Source organism: Nicotiana tabacum, chromosome 11 (genome assembly GCF_000715075.1).
Source record: "Nicotiana tabacum cultivar K326 chromosome 11, ASM71507v2, whole genome shotgun sequence".
In the NCBI taxonomy this organism is placed as follows: Eukaryota; Viridiplantae; Streptophyta; class Magnoliopsida; order Solanales; family Solanaceae; genus Nicotiana; species Nicotiana tabacum.
The window spans coordinates 68,043,228-68,058,916 of NC_134090.1; positions in this window are offsets into that span (position 1 = coordinate 68,043,228).

Sequence of the window (15,689 nt, forward strand, 5' to 3'; positions counted from 1 at the left end):
CAAAAGATTTGAGAGGAGAAAAATACACACACTGTGAGGAATTTTTGAAAGAGAGAGTTGAAATACATACAGATATATATACATACAGACAGAGCATACAGAGATAGAGAGAGACACTGAGAGGGAACATCTGAGAGTTCAAATTCTGAAAACAGGAACTGGAAAAGATTTCTTTTAATAACTTCAGTATAATTTCAAAACTGAAGATTGGTTTTAGATTTTGGAAAGAAAGGAGATAGAGGGTGGATATACAGAAAGCAGAAACTGTCTTTTCTTCCTGCTAATTGTTCGATTCCAAGTTTGTTTAACCTGTTTCAAATAAGTGCTGATTTCCCCTCAAGTATCAGCTAGGTTTCTTTTGTTTTGGTTCTTATTGGTTTGCCTTCTTTTGGAGTTGGACCGTTTGAATCCTGAGCCCACTTCTCTGCTTATTGCTGTCATTTTTGTTGCCTCTGCCCATTGGCTATAACTGCATCTTGCACTGGGATTTTGTTTCTATTTGGTTACCTGCTGCTGCTGCTGCTATTTGGTTTCCTGCTGCTGCTGACCTTTCCCTGTCATTCTCCTCTTCCTCTTTGCATTTCAGCATTCCAGGTACACATTTCAAATCCTATGTGGGTGTAAACTGTAACCGTTCGAAAGCATGAAATGAAAGGAATTCCAAGAAGTTTAAATGTCTGTCTGTAATGCTCGTGGTCTATTGCTCCTTTCGTATGAATTGATCAGTGTATAATTCAATAGTAAAAAATGCCAGTTAGTTAATGCTTAAGCTGAGTTTTAGCCTCTTGTATCTTAGTTTATAGTTGTTTGTTGATATGGGTTAAGTAATGGTGTGGTACGTAGGATGTACAAATATTTGACACAGTGACTGATCAGATTCTTGTTTTAGCTATAATGATATGCATAGGATAGGATACTTCCACCTTACACAATGATGTTCTGTTTTATTTTAGTTTCTTTCGTCAAAACCCGCTAGGCAGTATATAGGAGCGCGTTCGAACCCCAGTGATAATAATGCTTAGTGGGTTAATTCCCTTAACCTAGCCTAAATGAGTCTAGTTTGAATTCAATTCAAGAGATGTTTTGGATATGAGCATAGCATTTGTCACGTAATTTCTTTATCAAAGTAGAACATTTCTCATAAAAGTAGGACGTCTTTTACTTTACAAATAACTAATCAGAAATTGATAAGATTTAGGCCCAAAGCATATACTTGAATTGACATGTATCTTCTTTCTTCTATTTTAGATTGAACATAGTTAGAAATGTAGCCACTTTAGGATATCCTTTTCTAAAATAGAGGCGAGCCTCGCCAAACAAAAAATGCAAAATTGCGTGGCTCTCAATAAATAACCATAATAATTATTTAGAGTTCAGGATAGGCCGTTTAGCGAATTTCATGGCCTTCCACAAAAATAATAACGCGTTAGACTCTTTAGGCGCGGCTTAATTAAACCATATTTTTAAATTCGGGTGCACATTGATGTGACCCAAATCCAAATCTCAACGAAGTCCAAATGTGTTGACGATCACGGGCGCATTGATTGTGACGTGGTTCGATATGCATTTTCACGACGTTGCAATTCTATAAAAATAAGTGATAATGATAAAAGCGGTTTAAACTTAATAAAAGCACATAAGTCATAACATGTATTTAAATCAGATATTTAGCCATTATAACAATTTAAGCGACCGTGCTAGAACCACGGGATTCGAGGGTTCCTAACACCTTCCCTCGGGTCAACAGAATTCCTTACTTAGAATTTCTGGTTCGCAGACTTCATCTGGAAAAGTCGAAAATTTCCTCGATTTGGGATTCAAGATAAACCGGTGACTTGGGACACCAAAAGCCAAACCTTTCCCAAGTGGCGACTCTGAATTAAATAAATAATCCCATTTCGAATATTGTCACTTAAATTGGAAAAACTCCACCCGCGCATTTAACCCTTCGGGGTAGGCGCGCAAAAAGGAGGTATGACAGCTCTGGCGACTCCGCTGGGGATGATTACCCAGAACCACTAGTTCAGGGTTCAAGAATTCGAGCTTAGAATAATTGTTATATTTGGCTTTATTATCTGACCTTTATTACATGTTTTTCCATAACGTGCTAAATGTTGTCTTTTACCGCTTTGATATTATCTGAATTGTATATAAACTGTGCCGAAACCCTTCTCTTCTTACCTCCGGGGAGAAGCTCGCTGGTCGAGACTCCCTATTCTGTTAATGTCAATACCTGAAATAAGAAAGAGGTCGGACAAGTTACAAAGCCGGACGATCTCGCGGGTCCCCGGTACGTAGCCCCCTCCTCGACTCGAGTTGTCCGCTCGGGTACACAGTCTTGAACAAATACCCAGGTTACGAACCTAGAATAACTTAACTTCATGCCGGATCCCTAGTAGGAACGCTTATTTGCATCATGTTGCATTTGACTTAGGGGACTCAACACAGGGGTTGGGTCCGTCTAGGACAGGCAACCTGAAATGAAAAGACCATCATGCTGCATTCCTATCTGTTTGTGCATTTATTTGCTTCGGTTCCGCATGTCGACCGGTTCCTAAAAAAAAAGAAAAATAGCAGCGTAGGGGAGATAATTACTTATTTTGGAAAATAAAACCAATGTCCAAGTAGTATCAAAACCTCGCCGGAATTTTTCTTAAAAAAAAATTGTCTTTTTATTGAAAGTTAAAAAAAAATATAAAAATTTTCTTTTATCACTTTCAAAAAAAAAAAAGAGAAAAGGTATTTATTTTAAAAGTAAAAAAAAAAAAACGGAAAGTTCATAATTCAAAAAAAAATGTTGTTTCTTTCATAGTACCCCTCTTTCAAAAATAATAAAAATACGTATTCTTGATTTCTAGGTTTATTCGATTTTCCCTATTTACGGCATGCCCGAACTACGCCGGTTTGATTCTCACCGGATGTGAGATACGTAGGCAACCCTCGTCGGGTTCAACCCCATTTTTCTAAATAGCCAAAAATCAATAAATAAATAAAAAAAAATGTGTCAAAATTTTTAAAGAGTCGTAAATAAATCGGGTGACGCTGTTTTGTCATAAATAGCCGAATGTTCCCGAAAGGGACGCCGGAAGGCTGACTTTGCATAAATAGCCACCTTTGGGTCTTGTTTAGCATTTTTATCCAGTAGACCCACACAGCCTTAAAATCTTCGCCCCCGAAATGTTTAAAGGCCGTGTTTAAAACTCGATCCCCTCTGTAAAAAAAAAAAATTTGAGTCAGTTCGTTTTGTTAAAATCACCTTAATAAATGTGCAGGATGAGCACGATGCGAAATGACCATTTTTCAATAATGACCAAAATCCCTGTCAAGTTACGGCTATGGTGGAGTGATCTAGGTGTTGAAGGACAAAATGAGGTTAAGAAATATCTGAAAGGTCTTGTGGGTTTATTGGAAATCCAGCCTCGGGGAGATATCATAAGAGCTTTGGTTACCTATTGGGACCCGGCGCACAATGTTTTCCATTTCTCTGATTTTGAACTCACCCCGACTTTGGAAGAAATGGCCGGATACATCGGGAATACTGAACTTCCGTTGAGGGAAAAATACTTGGTCGCCCCGAGAGTCGTCACGGTACATCGGTTCCTGGATTCATTGAAAATACCTAGAACAGTCCACAACCCGGATCTAGCAGCCGGATTCTGTACTCCATGCTTCATATATGATAGGTACGGTCACGAGGGGGATTCAATAATCCAATCAACAAACTGTGCAGCAAAGGAGTTCGTCAGAAGTGGGACGAGCACAGACGGGTAGCGTTCATGATAATATTCCTGGGCCTTCTGGTATTTCCAAGGAAAGATGGAAACATTGATTTGAAGATATCTGGGGTCGTCAGCACTTTACTCACGCAAAGTGACAGTACTCTCGCGCCTATGGTGGTATCCGACATCTTTCGAGCTCTCACAGCTTGTAAAGCTGGGGGAAATTTCTTCGAAGGTTGTAACTTTCTCCTACATATATGGATGACCGAGCACCTCTGCCATCATTCCGAGATTTTGAGCCATGGTTCCCCGGAAAAGACCCGCATAGAAGAATCTTACACGAGAACCAAAGAGATCATTTTGCCCAAAGGAGTCCTGGCATGGACCTCGTTCTTTCAAGCTCTTACTGCCAGCCAAATACAATGGACGTTGGGATGGTTTCCCGTTGATGAGATCTTATATATGTCGGCGGCTAAAACTCATTTCTTGCTGATGGGGCTTAAGAGCATTCAACCTTACGCACCCGGCCGAGTTTTGAGACAGTTCGGAAGATGCCAGACAGTACCTCATGAGGAAGATCTTAGCGCTCAAGCAGTTGAGATAAGTCCTAACGGACAGTTCCCAGAAGCAAAGATTCGCCAAATCTGGAATGAGGGTCAATATTTGAAATCAGATACTTGCGTGCGGGATCGAGCCAAAGGAGAAACGGCGCCAGGTTACCTTGCATGGTATAGAAGGGAACTCGAGCATGAAAGGCCAGCTAAGAGACCCCACATCTGGAATTTCACCGAGTCATCGCAAAGGCATTGGGATTGGTTAGCAAAGGAAAGAGGCTATTGTGCCGAAATCAGCAGGTTAAAGCAACAAGTAGAAGGCATGAAATACGAGCACAACGTGCAAATTGCTACCGATCTAGGAGAGCGGAACAGGTTAATTCAAGAAAATGAAATGCTCAGAGCCCAGATCAAACAGATAAGGTTGGATGCAGATAAACAGCCAAGGCGTCGATCAGACGAGCACCTGATAAAAAGGCTAAAAAGCGAGATCAGAGAATGGCAAGATGGTTTGAAGAAATCTGAAAACATCATAGCAGAGCTCAAAGCACAGTGGGATACAAGAGCAGATAAGCATCGTCGATACCTGAATCAATTGTAAGACGACCACGAAAAAACTGTTGCTAAAATAAAGAGAGAGATGGCTGCACTTGAGATCAAAGCAGCTAATCAGGCCAAGGATTTCCAAATAGAGAGCGGATACTGGTACGACTCAATAGCCCAGATGAAGTTGGAAGTACGGCGACTGAAGCATCAGCATGTACAAGATGCTCAAGTCTTCAAGATATGCAGCGATCAGATAAAACGCCTACTCGTAGAGAAGAAGCAAACCAGAGATAGGATCAAGGCCATTGCCCATGCCATCACCAGACGATGTCTACGATGTGAGAACATGTCCAGCATCACCGTCCTCTCGGCAGTAATGGGTTATGTTAAGCAGACTATGCATGAGCTGGAGCAACTTGAGAGGGATCTCACGCCTAGGACCGCGGTGAGGCCGAACGATGCCCCGCGGACACCAATTTTCAAAACCATAATGCGTTCATAGGTCAAATCTGTATCTTAGCATCTTCTGCTCGTTTTTCCCATCAGGGTGATTTTTAGTCGATTTTGAATCTAGGTTTATTTTCAAAGTTCTCTTTTTCTTTTGCAAAATGTAGTTTGTAATAGAACATTTCAACAATAAAGAGGTTGTTTCTTTTACGATCATCTGTGTTTTTCGAACTATGTAATGATCTGATTCACGTAGTCATCGTGATACGTAGGCAATCCTCATCGGATCCGGTCGCATTTCTTTTACTGCAAAATAAAAAAAAAACATAAAAGAAAAACAAAAGAGAAAAAGAAAAAGAAAAGAAAGAAAAAAGAAAACTAATAAAAAATGCCGGAATGACGCATGCTCTCGTAGCAAACATATAGTAATCCACTTAACTGTATAGGTGCATCATGCCCAACGTGAGATTAACTATCTGTTATTTGCTACAAATTAACCGTGCATTTGTCATTGAGTATTCCAGGGTTTTTGAAAAGACGGTTGGTTTGGTGAAAGTCTGGCCTCGCACTCATATTTCACGAGGTCAAGGAGAAGTGTTCAACTACCTGTTGTTAGGGCCAGAAGCAGTACTCACACTTACTTCACCAGGTCAAAAGGAAGTGTGGAAATGTCTTCAGAAATTCCATTCCAAACGATCCCTGTTTCTGAAGAGAGCTCAATCTCAGCCGTCCTCACACCTGAATCCGCAACTGCGGAGGAAAATAGAATCCTACGGCTCCGCATGTTGGAAATGCTGGACGACTGGAACAATGGGAAAGAGCCTCCAAGTGTCGTCCCCGGATTCCCTGAATTATTCTCCAGGTCAAGCGGGACTTCTAACGTCCCCATAAATTATCCTGCTACCCCATTCGGGTACCCAGCCACCTCAGCCTTCTCTGCTGGATCGCCTTCTGAGCCTCATCCCCGAATGTCGGCCACTGATGCAAGCATGAACATCTTTACTGCATCGCCTTGCCCGGTTACAGCACAGCCTACCACGTACAAGCCAAGCTTTGACTCATCCTCTTTTACATTCCAAGCACCATCGTTCTCAATGGAACCAACTAGGTTCGCTACCAGTACTAATCCTCTACCGCCTCAGTGCGAGCTTGCACCAGGGCAGGATCAGAACCCCAGAATTGCAGAACAAAATGAGATTGCCAAGAGAATGAGAAGCCTTGAACAAAGTTTGAAGAATATGCAAGGATTGAGCGGACAAAAGAGCGTCTCTTACGCCGACCTGTGCATGTTCCCTCACGTGCACCTGCCAATGGGTTTCAAGACCCCCAAGTTCGAGAAATACGATGGGCACGGTGACCCCATTGCGCATCTTAAGAAATACTGCAACCAATTGCGGGGAGCCGGCGGAAAAGAAGAACTGCTAATGGCATATTTTGGGGAAAGTCTAGTAGGGATAGCTTCGGAATGGTATATGGATCAGGAAATGTCCCGATGGCATATATGGGATGATCTCGCCAGAGATTTTGTAAAACAATTCCAATATAACATCGACATTGCGCCAGACCGAAACTCTCTGTCGAATTTGAAGAAGAAGCCTTCGGAAAGCTTTATAGAGTATGCTATTAAGTGGCGTGAACAGGCGTCGAGAGTGAAGCCTCCCATGGATGAAGTGGAAATGGTCACTACCTTTCTCCAGGCTCAAGAGTCTGACTATTTCCAAAACATGATGTCAGCCATGGGTAAGCCATTCGCGGAAGCGATTAAGATTGGAGAGATGGTGGAAAATGGCTTGAAAACAGGTAGGATTCTGAGTCAAGCAGCCATAAGGGCAACCTCCCAGGCCGTCCAAAGCGGGTCCGGAGGAACGACAAGGGGGAAGAAGAAGGAAGAAACGACTATGGCAGCCTCTGAAGCAAGGGAGTATCGTCATCCCAGGCCCCATTTTCCGGAAAGAGCCCCACAACACTATTACCCCCACTCAAATTTGGCATATGCTCATTAGCCTTATATGGTCATGAATGCCCAACCTTATAACCATCCACCACAACAAGTCAACCGAGGCCCAGCTCCACCTCCCAGAAATCAGCCTCCTTACCGCAACCACTATAACCCACAACCCCCGCAGAATAACTACCGCCCCCAGGAGCCACCTCGACGGCGGACTTTCACGCCCATCGGTGAACAATACTCTACTTTGTTCCCTAAGCTAGTCCAGTTGGGTTTCTTGCAACCAATTCCCCAAACGAGGCAAAACCCAATATCGCCTTCTTACAAAGCCGGAGTCAGATGCGCCTATCATTCAGGAGCCGAGGGACATGATACAAACGACTGCTGGTCATTGAAAAGAGTGGTTGAAAATTTGATAGAGCAGGGGAAAATAGTGCTAAGGGACGAAGAGATCCCAAATATGACTAACAATCCATTGCCCGCTCACAATAATGGGCCGCTGATCGGAATGATTTGTGAAGACAAAGAGTTCGACCCTGCTCTGAAAGCCATAATTGCCATTGTCGACACGGGGAAGAGGCCTGAAATAGACCAGAAACCAGAAAAGGGGGAGGAGGCCAAGGCTATAAAGAGCAAGCCTGAAAAGAAGGTGGAGAAGAAAGTGGTACCAGCAAAGGGTGGAGTTCTTTACATACCACGAGGTCAAGCCGAGAAGACGCAGAACTTCGGAATCAAAAAGACAAAACCTATGTACGTGCCGAAAGGGGCCTATGTGGTCCGGGGGACGATTCAACCACCTCGGCCGAATGAGCCAGTGGTTATCGGACGCGTGCCACAAAAGCCAATGACCAACCCATCCACAGTGCCGTGGAATTATCAAAAGACTTTGGTGATGTACAAAGGTAAAGAGGTCATGGGAGAACTTCCAGAAAATACTTTCATTGGAAGGTATTCAAATACCCAAGAACTGAACAACGCCACACAAAGGCGCTTCCCGCCAAAGAAGCCCGTGAGTGTTGAGGAAGCGGAAGTGTTCTTCCAACAAATGAAAATGCCGGATTACGAAGTGATAGATCAGCTGCGCAAGTACCCTGAGCAAGTATCCATGCTGTCATTATTGATGAGGTCGACCGAGCATCAAAAGATCCTGCTGAAAACCCTGAATGAAGCATATATACCAGTTGAAACCTCGTTGGAGCAACTAGAGCGGATGACAGAAAGATTCTTCGCCGTCAACCAAATCTCTTTCAGCAAGAATGATTTACCCCCGGAAGGAGCAGCACACAACAAGGCCTTGCATTTAACAGTTAAATGCGAGGACTACTATGTCAAGCGGGTAATGTTGGATGGGAGATCAGGTGTTGACATTTGCCCGCTCTCCACGCTACAAAGAATGGAAATTGGGACAGGAAGAATCCGACCCAACAATGTCTGCGTAAGAGCTTTTGACGGCATCAAGAGAGATACCATGGGAGAAATAGACCTGTTGTTGGTCATAGGACCAGTCGAATTTCGAGTCACCTTCCAGGTGATCGACATGGACACATCCTACAATTTTCTCCTTGGCAGACCTTGGATCCATGCGGCAGGAGCCGTTCCTTCCACTCTTCACCAGATGGTGAAGTTCGAGTACGAAGACCGAGAGATCGTGGTCCATGGGGAAGATGAGCATGCCATTTATAGGGACTCATCCATCCCGTACCTTGAACCAAGAGAAGGAAGCGAACATACGGTCTATCAAGCTTTCGAGGTTGTACTGGCAGAGCAGCACGAAGAGGGAATGCCCTGCCCCCAGCCTTTCCTGTCTGACGCCTCGTTTATGGTGGCCAAAGAGATGATCCGGCATGGATTTAGGCCAGGGAAGGGGCTTGGGCGAACCCTTCAGGGAATAACAGAACCCATTACTTTGCCAATCATCAAGAAACCTTTTGGACTAGGTTTCAAACCTACTCCAGCAGACGAAGAGTGGGCAAAGAAAAGGAAAAATGAAGGTTGGAAGTTACCTCAACCACTGCCGGATTTATATGCAACTTTCATCAGGCCAAGGTACATTTAAGAAGAAGATGATGAGGTCTTCACAGCTGAGGAAATCGAGGAGATATGTGGGGCAATGAGAGAGATGCTCTTCGAGGTCCACATGGTTCAACCAGGTGAAGGCACAAGCGCTGCTGAGATGATGTACATGGGGCCAAACGCCAAACTCCAAAACTGGGAGGCCACGCCATTCCCGACTAGACGGAAGTCCGGGTAGACCTGTCCTGCCACCTTTCCTGTGTCACAAGATATCTCCAGGACATAACTTGAACATTTTCTTCTTTTCAATTGTTGCTTTGAATTCCTAGTTGTAAACATTGTTGTCTTCCAACTTTCCAAAGAAAAATATAAAAAAAAAAAATCATCATTGCTTTCCCGTTCTTTCTTTTGTTCTGATTTTTATTATTTTTTCCTTTTATCTTTCTTTTCAGTCCTAATAATGCGGCTTTAAATATGACATGCTTGCGGACTTCACGCCCAGATCACAATGAGTTATTTAACTGCGAATTAATGAACCCAGAACCAGAATATGATGCGGAAGAAGCTTTTAGGGAGATAAACCGAGAGTTGGAATATTTCGAGAATAAACCTAAGCCAAATCTGAATGACACTGAACCGGTAAATTTAGGAACCCCGGAAGAAATCCGGGAGACCAAGATAAGCATTCACACGGACAAGAAAACGCAAGAGGCGATAATTCAACTTCTTCTCGAATTCAAAGACGTGTTTGCTTGGTCATATGATGACATGCCGGGACTAGGTGTTGATCTAGTAGTTCATAAATGGCCGATTCATCCTGATTGTCCTCCAGTTCAACAAAAGCAACGAAAGTTCAAAACTGAGGTCAGTGACAAGATTAAAGAGGAGATCACCAAGCAACTGAAAACAGGAGTGATCCGGGTAGTCCAATATACAACATGGTTGGCGAATGTGGTTCCAGTACCAAAAAAGGACGGGAAAACTCGGGTATGTGTAGATTACCGAGATCTGAACAGAGCGAGTCCTAAAGATAACTTCCCGCTGCCCAACATCCACATCCTCATTGACAATTGTGCCAAACACGAGATACAGTCTTTTGTAGATTGTTATGCTGGGTATCACCAGGTATTGATGGATGAAGACGACGCCGAGAAAACTGCCTTCACCACGCCTTGGGGCACCTACTGTTACCGGGTCATGCCATTTGGTCTGAAGAATGCGGGGGCTACTTACATAAGGTCCATGACTGCCATTTTCCATGACATGATGCATCAGGAAATAGAGGTATACGTGGACGATGTGATAGTCAAGTCCAAGACGCAGGATAATTACATCCAAGACTTGAGGAAATTCTTCGAGAGATTAAGGAAGTATGACTTGAAGCTAAACCCAGCCAAATGCGCTTTCGGAGTTCCGTCGGGCAAACTTTTGGGCTTCATCGTAAGCAGGAGAGGAATCGAGCTAGATCCAACTAAGATAAAATCCATCAGAGATCTACCTCCCCCGAGAACAAAGAAAGACGTGATGAGTCTGTTGGGCAGGTTGAATTACATCAGTTGGTTCATTGCCCAGCTGACAAGCACGTGTGAGCCCATATTCAAGCTGTTAAGGAAAGATGCGGCGATCAAATGGACAACTGAGTGTCAAGAAGCCTTCGACAAAGTCAAAGAATACCTTTCAAATCCCCCGGTCTTGGTCCCTCCAGAACCGGGAAGGCCACTTTTCTTGTATCTAACAGTCTTGGAGAACTCTTTCGGTTGCGTCCTCGGGCAACATGATGTAACCGGAAAGAAGGAGCAAGCAATTTACTACTTGAGCAAGAAATTCACCGGCTACGAGGCCAAATACACTCTGCTGGAAAGGACATGCTGCGCTCTCACATGGGTTGCTCAAAAGCTGAGACATTATCTCCAAACCCACACTACGTTCCTCATAAGCAGGTTGGATCCTTTGAAGTATATATTTCAGAAACCAATGCCTACTGGGAGACTGGCTAAATGGCAAATCTTGCTTACGGAATTCGACATAGTTTATGTCACTCGCACGGCAATGAAAGCCCAGGCATTAGCAGATCATTTGGCCGAAAATTCGGTCGACGAGGAATACCAGCCATTGGATACCTACTTTCCAAATGAAGAGGTAAACACCGTAGAAGTGATCTCGGAGGAAGCTCATGTTTGGAAGATGTTCTTCGACGAAGCCGTGAACGCCAAGGGTGTAGGGATTGGGGCAATTTTGATCTCGCCTTCTGGTCAGCATTATCCCGCCACAGCTAGACTTTGTTTCTTTTGCACAAATAATACAGCTGAGTATGAAGCCTGCATCATGGGCATGCATATGGCAATCGATCAGGATGTCGAAGACTTACTGATTATGGGAGATTCTGACCTGATCATCCGGCAAGCTCAAGGCGAATGGGAAACTCGGGATGTCAAACTTATCCCATACCGACAACATGTGGAGGACCTCAGCAAGCGCTTTACATCAATAGAATTCAGGTACATTCCGAGGTGTCACAATGAACTGGCAGATGCACTTGCTACTTTGGCTTCAATGCTACCCTACCCGGGCAACGCCCACGTCGATCCTTTGGAAATCCAAATCAAGGAAAGACACGGTTACTGCAGTGTAATCGAGGCGGGATCAAATACGCAGCCTTGGTACCATGACATCAAGAGGTTCCTGAAGACGCAAGAATACCCCGAGCACGCTACTGGAGATCAAAAGAGGACCATTAGGCGACATGCAAGTGGTTTCTTTTTGAGCGGTGAATTGTTATATAAGAGGACCCCGGACCTCAATCTCCTAAGATGTGTCGATATCGAGGAAGCGAGAAAGATCATGCACGAAGTACACGCAGGTGTGTGCGGACCTCACATGAACGGGTATATCTTAGCGAAGAAAATCCTTAGAGCAGGCTACTACTGGATGACCATGGAAAAGGATTGCTTTAGCTTCGTTCGGAAATGTCATCAGTGTCAGGTGCACGGTGATTTGATTCATGCACCTCCCACGGAACTGCATCCCATGTCCGCACCTTGGCCATTTGTCGCTTGGGGCATGGACGTCATTGGACCAATTGAACCAAAGGCCTCGAATGGACACAGGTTTATACTGGTTGCCATAGACTACTTCACAAAATGGGTAGAGGCTATCACCCTCAAGTCGGTCACTAAGAAAGCTGTGGTGGATTTTGTACACTCAAATCTTATCTGTCGCTTCGGTATTCCTGCGACTATCATTACAGATAACGCAGCAAACTTGAACAGTCACTTGATGGGAGATGTATGCGAGCAATTCAGAATAACGCATAGGAATTCCACGCCTTATCGGCCAAAGGCCAATGGTGCTGTGGAAGCGGCAAACAAAAACATCAAGAAGATTTTGAGGAAGACCATCCAAAGTTCCCGACAGTGGCATGAGCAGTTACCATTTGCATTATTGGGGTACCGCACTACGGTACGCACATCGGTAGGAGCGACTCCTTATCTTTTGGTTTATGGGACCGAGGCTGTAATACAGGCAGAGGTAGAAATTCCTTCTCTTCGAATCATTGTCGAAGCAGAAATCGAGGACAGCGAGTGGGTCAAGACTCGGTTAGAGCAATTGACGTTGATTGATGAAAAGCGGATGGCCGCAGTTTGTCACGGACAGTTATACCAACGAAGGATGGCCCGTGCTTACAACAAGAAAGTCCGACCCCGGAATTTCGAAGTAGGACAATTGGTACTGAGGCGTATTCTGCCGCATCATGAGGAAGCAAAAGGGAAGTTTGCTCCGAATTGGAAAGGCCCATACATCGTAAGGAAGATATTACCAAGAGGAGCATTGTATCTAGGTGATATCGAAGGAAATGACCCCGACACAGCAGTAAATGCAGATGCAGTCAAGAGATACTACGTCTAAATCATACTCCAGTGGTCCTGACACGTTTGAAAATGGCGAAGGTTTTGGTTCCCCACTACTCCCCAAACACTACCCAATTCTCTCTACCAACTTTTGAGCCGCTTACAAAATAAAAAAAAACACAAAACAAAAAAAAAAGAAAACAAAACAAAACATTGATTGAGGCCTGAACTACGTTTGACTTGATTCCGAAAGGATACGTAGGCAGCCTCTCCCTGAGGTTCAGTCACACCAACAATAAAATCCCATTCACCCTGAAATTGAAACCGGGGCACGTCGAGCAGTTTAGAAGTTAGTATCATCTACCTCTCTTTACCTAGCACAAGCCTTCAAATCAATTACCGAATATGGTGGGGAACCAATAAGCATCACAAATGGAAACCGGCACACTTTGAATTGAGAGAAATAAAATGAGAGAGTCTCGGCGGTGAAAACCTTCGGGCATCACGAGGCGACGGGAGAAGAGAAACCAAAATGAGAGAGCTTGTTTAGTAAAAACTCACAAAAAGTGCTATCAAGCGATGACAGGAAGAGAAATGAGAGAGGTCAGCCAGCGAAAACCCGCAAAGGGCGTTGTTGGCCGAAAAGGAATGACTCCACCCCAAGGAGGTCTCGGCAAAGTACCACCGGTTTGGAATCACAGTTCTGTTCTGGTTCAGGAAAACTCAAGTTCATGAAAGGTCAGACGTCCAGTACAAAGAGCATGTCATGTCATTTAAAGCCAGCGTTATCTTCCTCAGATAAGTCTTTCTCGTCCCAAAAGGGACACTCCCTTCCTGAATTTGTATTCTCCTTTCTTTGCTTCTCTTTGAATCCCTTTTGTGTTTTAACCCCAAGTTCAGGACACACCGGAAAGGGAAAGTGGCAGGTTTGTTTGCACGGAATCCCGTCTCATGAAGGAAAGCGCCTCATTTCGTTGGTACGATTGCCCAAGCCTGATGAATCATGACGTTTGATGGTGTTTTAAAGTAAAGAGGAAAGAGAGAAATCTTCCCCAGCAAGTCCACTTTCAGATAAATCCCCACAGAGTCTCCCCCTGTACAAATCCCCACAGAGTCTCTTCTTTTTGTACAATCTCCCACAGAGTCTCCCCAGTATCAAAAAAAAAATCCCCGTTGGAATTTCCTCAGCACATCCCCAGCGAGTCCTTTTGTAAATATTCCCCAACAAGCTTACCCCAACAAACCCTGGGAAACTCGTTTTGAAACAAAATACCCAACATACCCCATTGTACAGAATCTGCACAAAGAATCCACTTTGTAAATATTCCCCCCACAGAGGTTCCTTTTGCACAAATGCCCGCAGATTACCTCCAATTGAATCCCCGTTGAGAACCTCCAATCAAAACGGGACACAAAAAAAAACAACAAAAAAAGAGGCCTTACGAGGCAAATCATCGCAGAATCTGGAAATACAAGCTTGAACAGTCTAGAAGGGTTTCGCCATTCGAATCAAATCAATGGCGGAACTTCACAACAGAAATAAAGACGCAAGAAAGCAACTGGGAACGATCAAGGTCACCAAACCGACCGCCGTTTCCGAACTAACAAATGATTCTTTGTCTGAAAGGTTGAAACAGGTCTAATCCAAGACAACCGTGCAAGAAGCAGGTGTCGCCCAAAGAAGAAGGTACACGGGTACAGGAAGTACTTCGGCAATGATGAATTCACTCGAAAGGTAAGCTTCCACGAAACTCCCTTTTATCTTCTATTAAAACAAGAAAACTCAAAAAACAAAATAGATCGTGTAGTGTTCTCGAGCTTTTCCATGCAATCAGCATTAGGGTTTTAAACCCTAAACTGAATTTTCCTTTTAGTCAGCATTAGTGTTTTAAACCCTAAACTGAACTTTTTCCTTTCAGCCAGCATTAGGGTTTTAAACCCTAAACTGAGCTTTTCCATGCAATCAGCATTAGGGTTTTAAACCCTAAACTGAATTTTCCTTTTAGTCAGCATTAGGGTTTTAAACCCTAAACTGAATTTTCCTTTTAGTCAGCATTAGGGTTTTAAACCCTAAACTAAACTTTTTCCTTTCAGCCAGCATTAGGGTTTTAAACCCTAAACTGAGCTTTTCCATGCAGCCAGCATTAGGGTTTTAAACCCTAAACTGAACTTTTTCCTTTCAGCCAGCATTGGGGATTTAAACCCTAAACTGAGCTTTCTCATGCAATCAGTATTAGGGTTTTAAACCCTAAACTGAATTTTCCTTTTAGTCAGCATTAGGGTTTTAAACCCTAAACTGAACTTTTTCCTTTTCAGCCAGCATTAGGGTTTTAAAACCCTAAACTGAGCTTTTCCATGCAATCAGCATTAGGGTTTTAAACCCTAAACTGAATTTTCCTTTTAGTCAGCATTAGGGTTTTAAACCCTAAACTGAACTTTTCCTTTCAGCCAGCATTAGGGTTTTAAACCCTAAACTTAGCTTTTCCATGCAATCAGCATTAGGGTTTTAAACCCTAAACTGAATTTTCCTTTTAGTCAGCATTAGGGTTTTAAACCCTAAACTGAACTTTTTCCTTTCAGCCAGCATTAGGGTTTTAAACCCTAAACTGAGCTT